Source organism: Pundamilia nyererei, unplaced genomic scaffold, assembly GCF_000239375.1.
Source record: "Pundamilia nyererei isolate P.nyererei 1_Seehausen unplaced genomic scaffold, PunNye1.0 scaffold00634, whole genome shotgun sequence".
Taxonomy (NCBI): Eukaryota; Metazoa; Chordata; class Actinopteri; order Cichliformes; family Cichlidae; genus Pundamilia; species Pundamilia nyererei.
The window spans coordinates 50284-58595 of NW_005188035.1; the positions used below are offsets into that span (position 1 = coordinate 50284).

The 8312-nt window shown below is 38.3% G+C and overlaps 1 long non-coding RNA gene across 1 annotated transcript; it reads left to right on the top strand.

The window, feature by feature from the left end:
- Positions 1-4618: 4618 nt before the first annotated feature.
- LOC106455976 (uncharacterized) lies at positions 4619-5897 on the top strand. Its single transcript, XR_001290183.1, has 3 exons — positions 4619-4764; positions 5298-5332; positions 5799-5897. It is a non-coding gene; the product is annotated as an uncharacterized LOC106455976 (long non-coding RNA).
- Positions 5898-8312: the final 2415 nt, after the last annotated feature.

The following is an 8312-nucleotide window of genomic DNA, read 5'->3' on the forward strand; positions in this document are numbered from 1 at the left end:
ACATATCTATACTATTGCTAATATATATTGTAATATACCTATATCACTAAAGCACTTCTGGATGGATGCAAACTGCATTTCGTTGCCCTGTACCTGTGCATGTGCAATGACAATAAAGTTGAATTCTATTCTATTCTATTCTATTCTAAAAGTGATTTCTTGAAACTGAACTAGAACAAACTTATTTTCCTTCTAGAGCTCAAAGAAGAACATAAATTAAAAATAACAATACACCTAACACATAAAAAAGATGTTTTTGGAAGCCAGTGTTGATATTAAAATTTGGTATTTCTGACATTACTGATTTTCTTTGGTCAGAATAAATTTTATTTGGTGTCCACAGAGTGAAGAACAGGAGTCACCCTTTTAAGGGAAAGCTGGTGTCTTACTGTGCTTTGTGTCAAGATGTCCTGAGAGATTCATCAAGACACCCCTTCTGTCCCCAGTGTGGAGAAAGATCCAGAAGCAGACCTGGTCTGCAGGCAGCCAGTAAGAACAGCTGTCTACAAATAAAGACCTTCTGCTGATGTATTTTTTTAAACTGTACTTCTTATTGTGGAAGAATGAAAGTTTTCCACAGATTAAACTGTCTGTTTTCCCTCTAGTCCTCTTGTTTTTCTTTCTGTCAACAGATGATGGTCTGCAGAAAGTTTCCGATGCACTAAAGGTCACTCTGAAGAGAAGATGTGAACGTGTAACTGAAGGACCTGATAAAACAGGAAGTGGAACTCTCCTCCACAGGATCTACACTGACCTCTATATCATAGAGGGACAGAATAAAGAATTTTGCTTCCAACATGAGGTGAGGCAGGTGGAGAGCGCTTGTAAGAAGACCCTCTGTGAAACACCAATCAGCTGTCAGGAAATCTTTAAGGTGTTACCTGACCAACAAAGACCCATCAGAGTGGTTCTGACATATGGTGTTGCTGGCATTGGAAAAACCTTCTTGGTACAGAAGTTCGCTCTGGACTGGGCAGAGAGCTTAGAAAACCAACACATCAGTGTGGTGGTTCTGCTTTCATTCAGGGAGCTGAACTTGGTCAGAGATGAGCAGTACAGTCTCCTGGAGCTGATCCATGTTTTCTATCCAACATTACAGAGCGTCACAGCAGAGAAGCTCACTGTGTGTAATCTTTTGTTCATCTTTGATGGCCTCGATGAAAGCAGATTTTTGCTGGATTTCAACAACAGGAAGCTTGTGTTTGATGTCACACAGAAGTCAACCATCAGTGAGCTGCTGACAAATCTAATGGAGGGGAATCTGCTTCCATCTGCTCTCATCTGGATAACTTCCCGACCTGCAGCAGTCAGTCAGATTCCTCCTAAATGTGTTGACAGGATGACAGAAGTTCGAGGCTTCACTGACTCTCAGAAGCAGGAGTACTTCAGGAGAAGATTCAGAAATAAAGAGCTATCAAGCAGAATCCTTTCCCACCTGAAAACATCCAGGAGCCTTTACATTATGTGTGGAATCCCAGTCTACTGCTGTATCACTGCTACAGTTCTGGAGCACATGTTGACTACAGAGGAGAGAGCAGAGCTGCCCAAGACCCTGACTGACATGTACTCACACTTCCTGCTGGTTCAGACAAAGAAAAAGCACAAGTACCACAAGGGAAAAGAGATGAGACGAAAACAGCTCACCAATGCTGACAGGGAGGTTCTTCTGAAGCTGGGGAAGCTAGCATTTGAACATCTGCAGAAAAAGAACATCCTGTTTTACAGAGAAGACTTGGAGCAGTGTGGTCTGGATGTTACAGAGGCCTCGGTGTACTCAGGAGTTTGTACAGAGATCTTCAAAAGAGAGTCTGTGATCTTCCAGAAACCAGTTTACTGCTTTGTTCATCTGAGCATTCAGGAGTTTCTGGCTGCTGTCTACATGTTCCACTGTTACACCAACAGGAAGACAGAGGTGCTGCAGAACTTCCTGAGAGAGGACATCTCATCTCTAGAAGACTTTCTGATTACAGTCATAGATAAATTCTTCCTCATAGAGAGTGGCCACCTGGAACTGTTTGTTCGCTTCCTTCATGGCCTCTCTCTGAAGTCCAACCAGAGACTCTTAGGAGGTCTGCTGGGTCAGACAGTGAACAGTCCAGAAACGATCCAGAGAGTCATCAACAACTTGAAGGAGATTACAACTTATGACAAGTGTCCTAACAGAACTATCAACATTTTCCATTGTCTGATGGAGATGAATGATCTTTCGGTATATGAGGAGATCCAAGACTTCCTGAAGTCACAGAACAAATCACAGAAGAAACTCTCTGGAATTCAGTGCTCGGGTCTGGCATATATGTTGCTCATGTCAGATGTTTTGGATGAGTTGGACCTGGTGAACTACAATACATCACAGGAGGGACGGCAAAGACTAATTGCAGCTGTGAAGAACTGCAGAAAGGCTCGGTGAGTCCAGATGTGATTAACATTATAAATCACTTTACATCAGTAGGTTAGTTCTTAAATTATTCTGACTAAAACCTTCTTGTTTTCTTATTACACTGTTCCAGTGATTCATTAGAGACTTGAGATATCAGTTGCGGGGTGGTACAGAATAACTGTGACATCTGACTGTTTTGTAAATACTTGTATAAAAACAAACAAACAAAGAAACAAACACAGGAACACTTAAAGAATTGCCTGCATTTTAATATAAAATGTTTGTTTGTTTCCTTTCTAAATTTGCACATAGGTTTTTTAACTTCATGGTTTATATTTGCATTTCAAGGTCTAGAAATAGTTCAATAAACATGTTTCTGGTTTTCACCATTAAAAAAATTACTTTTTAACCTCACAGATGTTGTAAAAACGGAGTCCACTCAAAGTAAGCTAAATAACTTTTAAGGTAATAAAAAAGAAAAATCAAAAGTAGTGAGAAACATCCAATTAAACCTTGACCCCTATGGTTAAGGAGTTGGTGCTAGATCACATTACACTGGATGACTACGTGGAAGCCTGACTGGAACCAATTTTCTGTCCTTTTTTCTGCACATTAAATCAAAATACAAAATCTGACAGAGACTGAGGTAATTAACTTTTTTGTCAAACAAACACTTCAGTGGAAACACAGATGTGAAGAGAAAGTGTCCAGTTGTTTTTCAACAAGTGCATGAAGTAAACATAATGTTACTTCTTCATAATAACATATGTTCTGACACATATGTCAACACAGACTTCATGATGTTTGGCTCTCAGAGAACCACTGTAAAACTCTGACCTCAGCTCTGATGTCCAACCCCTCCCATCTGAGAGAGCTGCACCTGAGTTCAATCAACCTGGAGGATTCAGCAGAGACACTGTTTGCTAGTCTTGGGCAACCAAACTGCAGATTGGAGACACTCAGGTTAGTTAAAGGAATATGTTGTTATTTCTGAAGGTCTTTCAATAGTTTTAACTACAAAGTTCAAACTATAACCCTAACTATAAACTATAAAAGCACTTATAATAATGGGCAAATCCTACACTAAGGTACAGCAATGTAATAACCTTCACCTCAACATTGCACCAGTAAGTCTAATCTGGTGTCCAAAGTTGGACAACTGGAAATATGAAGGGGACAGAAGAAGTGTGCTTTTAAGCAGGGTCAATGAATAAATGATAAAGTTGATAAAGTTGTGCAAACCTTGTTGAAGAACTCAAATTTGGATGTGTCATTTTAGGATGTGCAAATTGTATGTTTTGTTATTATTTATTACTTTTGCTAAAAAAAAAGATAATTATCACATTGGGAAAAAAACACAATTTAAATCCAGTATGGAGAACTTTTCTGTGTGTTCTTTTTCTTTTGATCTATTTACTGTTTTTATATCCTAGGAGTCTTGAAATTATTGTGAATCTTGTCAAAAAATGCTGTCAGTGGCTGGCAATCCTCTAGTTTAAACACTATGGACAAAACACAAAAGCAATTCCGGAGTTTGATTATATATAATCAGTCTAGAGAGGTGATTGTGCTGCTGAATGTTGCAAGTTGTTGCACTTAGCATTAATTAGTCTGTAACTTTATTAGATGCGTACTTGATTATTGCAAGCTTATGTAATAAGTCTCTAGAAGCATTTGGTCCATCTGCAGACCAAATGCTTCTACTTGTCAGATTGTGACTGCTCCGAAACTGTGAAATAAACTGCCTTTACATATCACAACCTCTCCAACGTGGATTCTTTTAAAACACGTCTAAAGACCCATTTTTACTCCTTGGCTTTCAAGTCGGTTTGAGGCTGTCATTATTTTTTTCTTATAATTTTCTTATCCTTGACTTTACTTTCCTTTTAAATTGTATCTGATTATTCAGTTGTACAGTACTTTGGTCAACAGTTGTTGTCTTTAAAGTAATATATAAATAAGATTGATTTGATTTGATTTATTCTGATATTAAAAAACAGTATTTAATCCAACATGCGATTAATGTGTTTGGGATGAATAGGTGTTTGGATGGTATGCTGATAACTGGATGATATATGCAGGAGACTGACATGATGATAATCATGTATTATGTTCAAAAAAACTAATTCATTAGGACATAATAATACTAAGCTTAGAACATCAGATTACATTACCAATTATTTTTTCTACATGTTCTATTCTTTATTCAGATTTGAGAATTGCAGTTTGTCAGAGATCAGCTGTGCTGCTCTGGTCCGGGCTCTGAAGTCCAACCCCCCCTATCTGAAACATGTGGATCTAATAGGAGACAACCTACAGGAATCAGGAATGAAACAACTGTGTGATTACCTGGAGAGTCCACACTGTAGACTGGAGACCTTAAGGTCAGTTAACTCCACAACTGAGGAACAAAATAAATGTTTTAAATTTTGTTTATCAGTGTGACTATCATTCATTCTGAGTCTGCAGAGCAAACAAAGCAAAAGACTAAGGAGCACATGGTGCACATTAAACATTATTCACAGCATTAAGAATCTAATAATGCTGAATTGCACATTTAAAACCTAGGGATCATCAAAATACAAGCCCGTTCAGATCCCTGTTGGCATGCATTTCACAAGGGCTATGGTTATGTGCTGGAAATGTTATTTCTAACACATTCATAATAGCAAGCTGCTCACTTCTTACTGGACCCACACCTCCCACAAGTGGCAGATCAGAAACAGTTTAACACAAAAAGTGAGTTTATTTCAAAGGCAAATCCTGCTAGTGGCTTTATATATAGTCCTTTTTAATATTATTTGTTTAGTATTACTTCTTTTTCTGCATCTTTTCTGGACAAGGCTGTCATATAACAAAGGTTTAACATTTCATTTTCCTGCAAGCTTTTCTTGATCGTATCACACCGTTCCTACAGGCTGACCTCTACTTTGCTTTAGATGCTGTACTGGGGTGAGTATTGCTCAGATCTTTTAGTGGGATTAATTTATGTATTTTCACTTTCATAGTAATTTTAGGATAACTCTTTTTAATTATAAATATCATTCTAAGGTCTAATATATAATTGATACCTTGCATTAGTGTGGATGTTTTTTTTCTGCACAAAGCTTTTGAAGACTGGTTTTCTTTGATGGATCTATGCAAGATTTCACTATTTGGTGAATATAACTCAAAAGACTTCATTCTCTTCATTAATTGGTAATTGCTTCTATTGGTATTAGTGAGTTTTCAGTCTGCATTGACTGTAGCTGTTTAAATCCTTCTTTTTGGTGTTCTCAAAAATGTTATTTTCAATGATGATGTTTTAAATGCACCCCATCAGTGTGTGAATAAAAATACAGTAAAACTTTTGGTGTCCTTTAAGGAAGTGAAGAGTACGCAACAATCATTTTAAGACAAATCTTTTACTTTTGAACAGATCGAGACACGCAGTGACGTCTGCAGAGGGATTCTTTAAGTCAAAGACTGACTCTACCCAGACTTCCTGAATCTGTTCCAGAAGGGACAAAGACAGTGTGGCCTTAACTTCAGTGTCAAGCTTTGACTTATTGATACGCATTTGAGAAACTACTGAAATTCTCTTCAGTGGATGGATTACAAGACAGAGGGGAAATACTTTGACCCCAGACTGTGCCAGTGTCATTTTCACTTCAGCTGCTGCTGTTTGCCTTTACTTTCTGGATGACTCTAATAACTCCAGTGGATGTGTCAATACTGGCATACTCACATTCCTAGAAATAAGGACTGTGCCTTGAAGAGTCATTAAACTTTGGATTAAGTGCTGGAATATGTTATTTGCACTACTGATCACTTATTTTTTGCCTCTCTCCTGAGTTGAATGTTGCTTTGAAGTACTATGGCTGCTCTCTAGCTGGTCTTGGAGCTAAAAGCCAGGCATTGCTTGGCCAGTCCTACTTTATTATTTTGCTATGGAACTTTGTAGTAATTTTAATGTTGCATGTTTATGGTGTTCTTTAAAGCTCCAGCAGTGTGTTTTTCAGTGCTGTGTTATATTACAGTTCAATCAAGTTTGTGTCATGTTGAAGTTTTGTAATCGTGGAACAAAGAGAAAATACAGGTACTTGGTTAAAGAAGTATTGTGCAGTAAAAAAATAAAGTATTCACACCACTTAAGTTGTTCTACATTTTGCCATGTTAGCCTGGGGCAGCAGGGTGGTTAGCATTATTATCTTACAGAAGGTCTATCATGTCATGTGACCCTTCTGTCTGGAGTTTGCGTGTTTCTCCCACAGTCAAAAGATTTGCAATTAGTGGGGTTCGGTTTATTGGTGTGAATGTAAGTGTGTATGGTTGTCTGTGTTAGCCAGGGTGTACCCTGCCTTTCGCCCCAATGCAGCCGGGATAGGCCCTAGCCCCCCAACCTTCTGCAATGCTGATTAGGATAAGTGGAAGAGAATGGATCAATGTAATCCTGTCTACAATTACAACTACTTCGTAGCTAGATTTGTGCTGTGACATACACTGTCAAACATGGGAACCTATCAAATCATAATAAATCACACCATTTCTAATAAACTGAATTTACCACAGGTGGACTCCAAGTTGTAGGAACGTCTGGCAGGTGATCACCAGAAACAGGGTGCAGCTGAGCTCAATTCTGAGTGTCATGGTAAAAACTGTAAATACTTCAATATTTGAATACATGTTTTATTTTAGGAACACACACACACACACACACACATACATGTGCAACAATTTCAAGAATGTTTTTGCTTGAATTTTTTCTCCCGTTGTCAATAGTGTGTAGAATTGTAAGGTGAAAAATGAATTCAGTGGAACAGAAGGAAATCCATCACTAAATCTTTTTTGCGGTAATGAGGCATTCAGGACTCTCTGCAGATTATTTTAACTGTGGACTTGAGCAAAATCAACAGAGGAAACTCACTTGATGTTAAATATCTCTGCTCTGAACTTAAACTTTTTGTGTTCACTCGACCAAGACTAAAAGGAAGCTGGCTACACTACACAGCTGCTCTGAAATGACTGCAGTCCCTGCTGCTCTTTATACTGGATTTCCTGCATCAGGAGCTGCTCTGAGAACAGCTCCACTGTCACACAGTGTAGAGTGCAGCATCATCCCCTTTGTGTCACTCAGAATCTGACAAAGGGTCAATCGATGTATGTGGACTGCTCTGCTGCTGCTCTGTCCTTCTCACACTCTTTGTAGACACACTGAGACTCCTCCACACCTTCTCCTTCACACTCATATCCTCCACCTCTATTTTTACTTCATCTTTTAATTCAATTAAATATTCCAAAGCCAGAATGATTCTGCAGATTATTGCTATTCATGACACAACAACATATACAGTCATGTAAAGAACGCAAAACTGCTTCACTGTCTGTGAACTATTGTAAAAGCGGCGGTTACTACTGCGTTGCGTTGCGGTGTTGCAGCACCACCCTGTGGAATGATGACAAATTTCAGTTGTTTTTTACTGAAACTGCAATAGATAGATAGACCAATTCCACAAGAATTAGATAAAACATATACATATGGTTGAAGTCAGAGTTTTCTTCGTGCCTAATTGTGATTGACTCAAAGGTTTCTTAAAGGTGCCAGTTACCTCTCTTCACAGAGAAGTCAATCAAAATATATGAACAACAACATGTGTTTGTCCCACATAACACATATATTAAAACAAAACTACTAAACACACAAATAAAAAAGCACATTTCACATATTTTCAGAAAGACTGAAACTAGTCAGCATGTGGCTAAAATGCAGCCTGTCCCTACGTCTAAGTGGTAATTTGTTAGAAATCAGCAGGTTTTACAGTTGCAGCTCCTTTGCTGTAACTTCTAGTTTCAAGGTTCAAGGTTCAAGGTTCTTTATTTGTCACATGCATAGTTATACAAGTATAACACACAGTGAAATGTAGCCTGACACGCTCCTCGACATGTGCAAAAA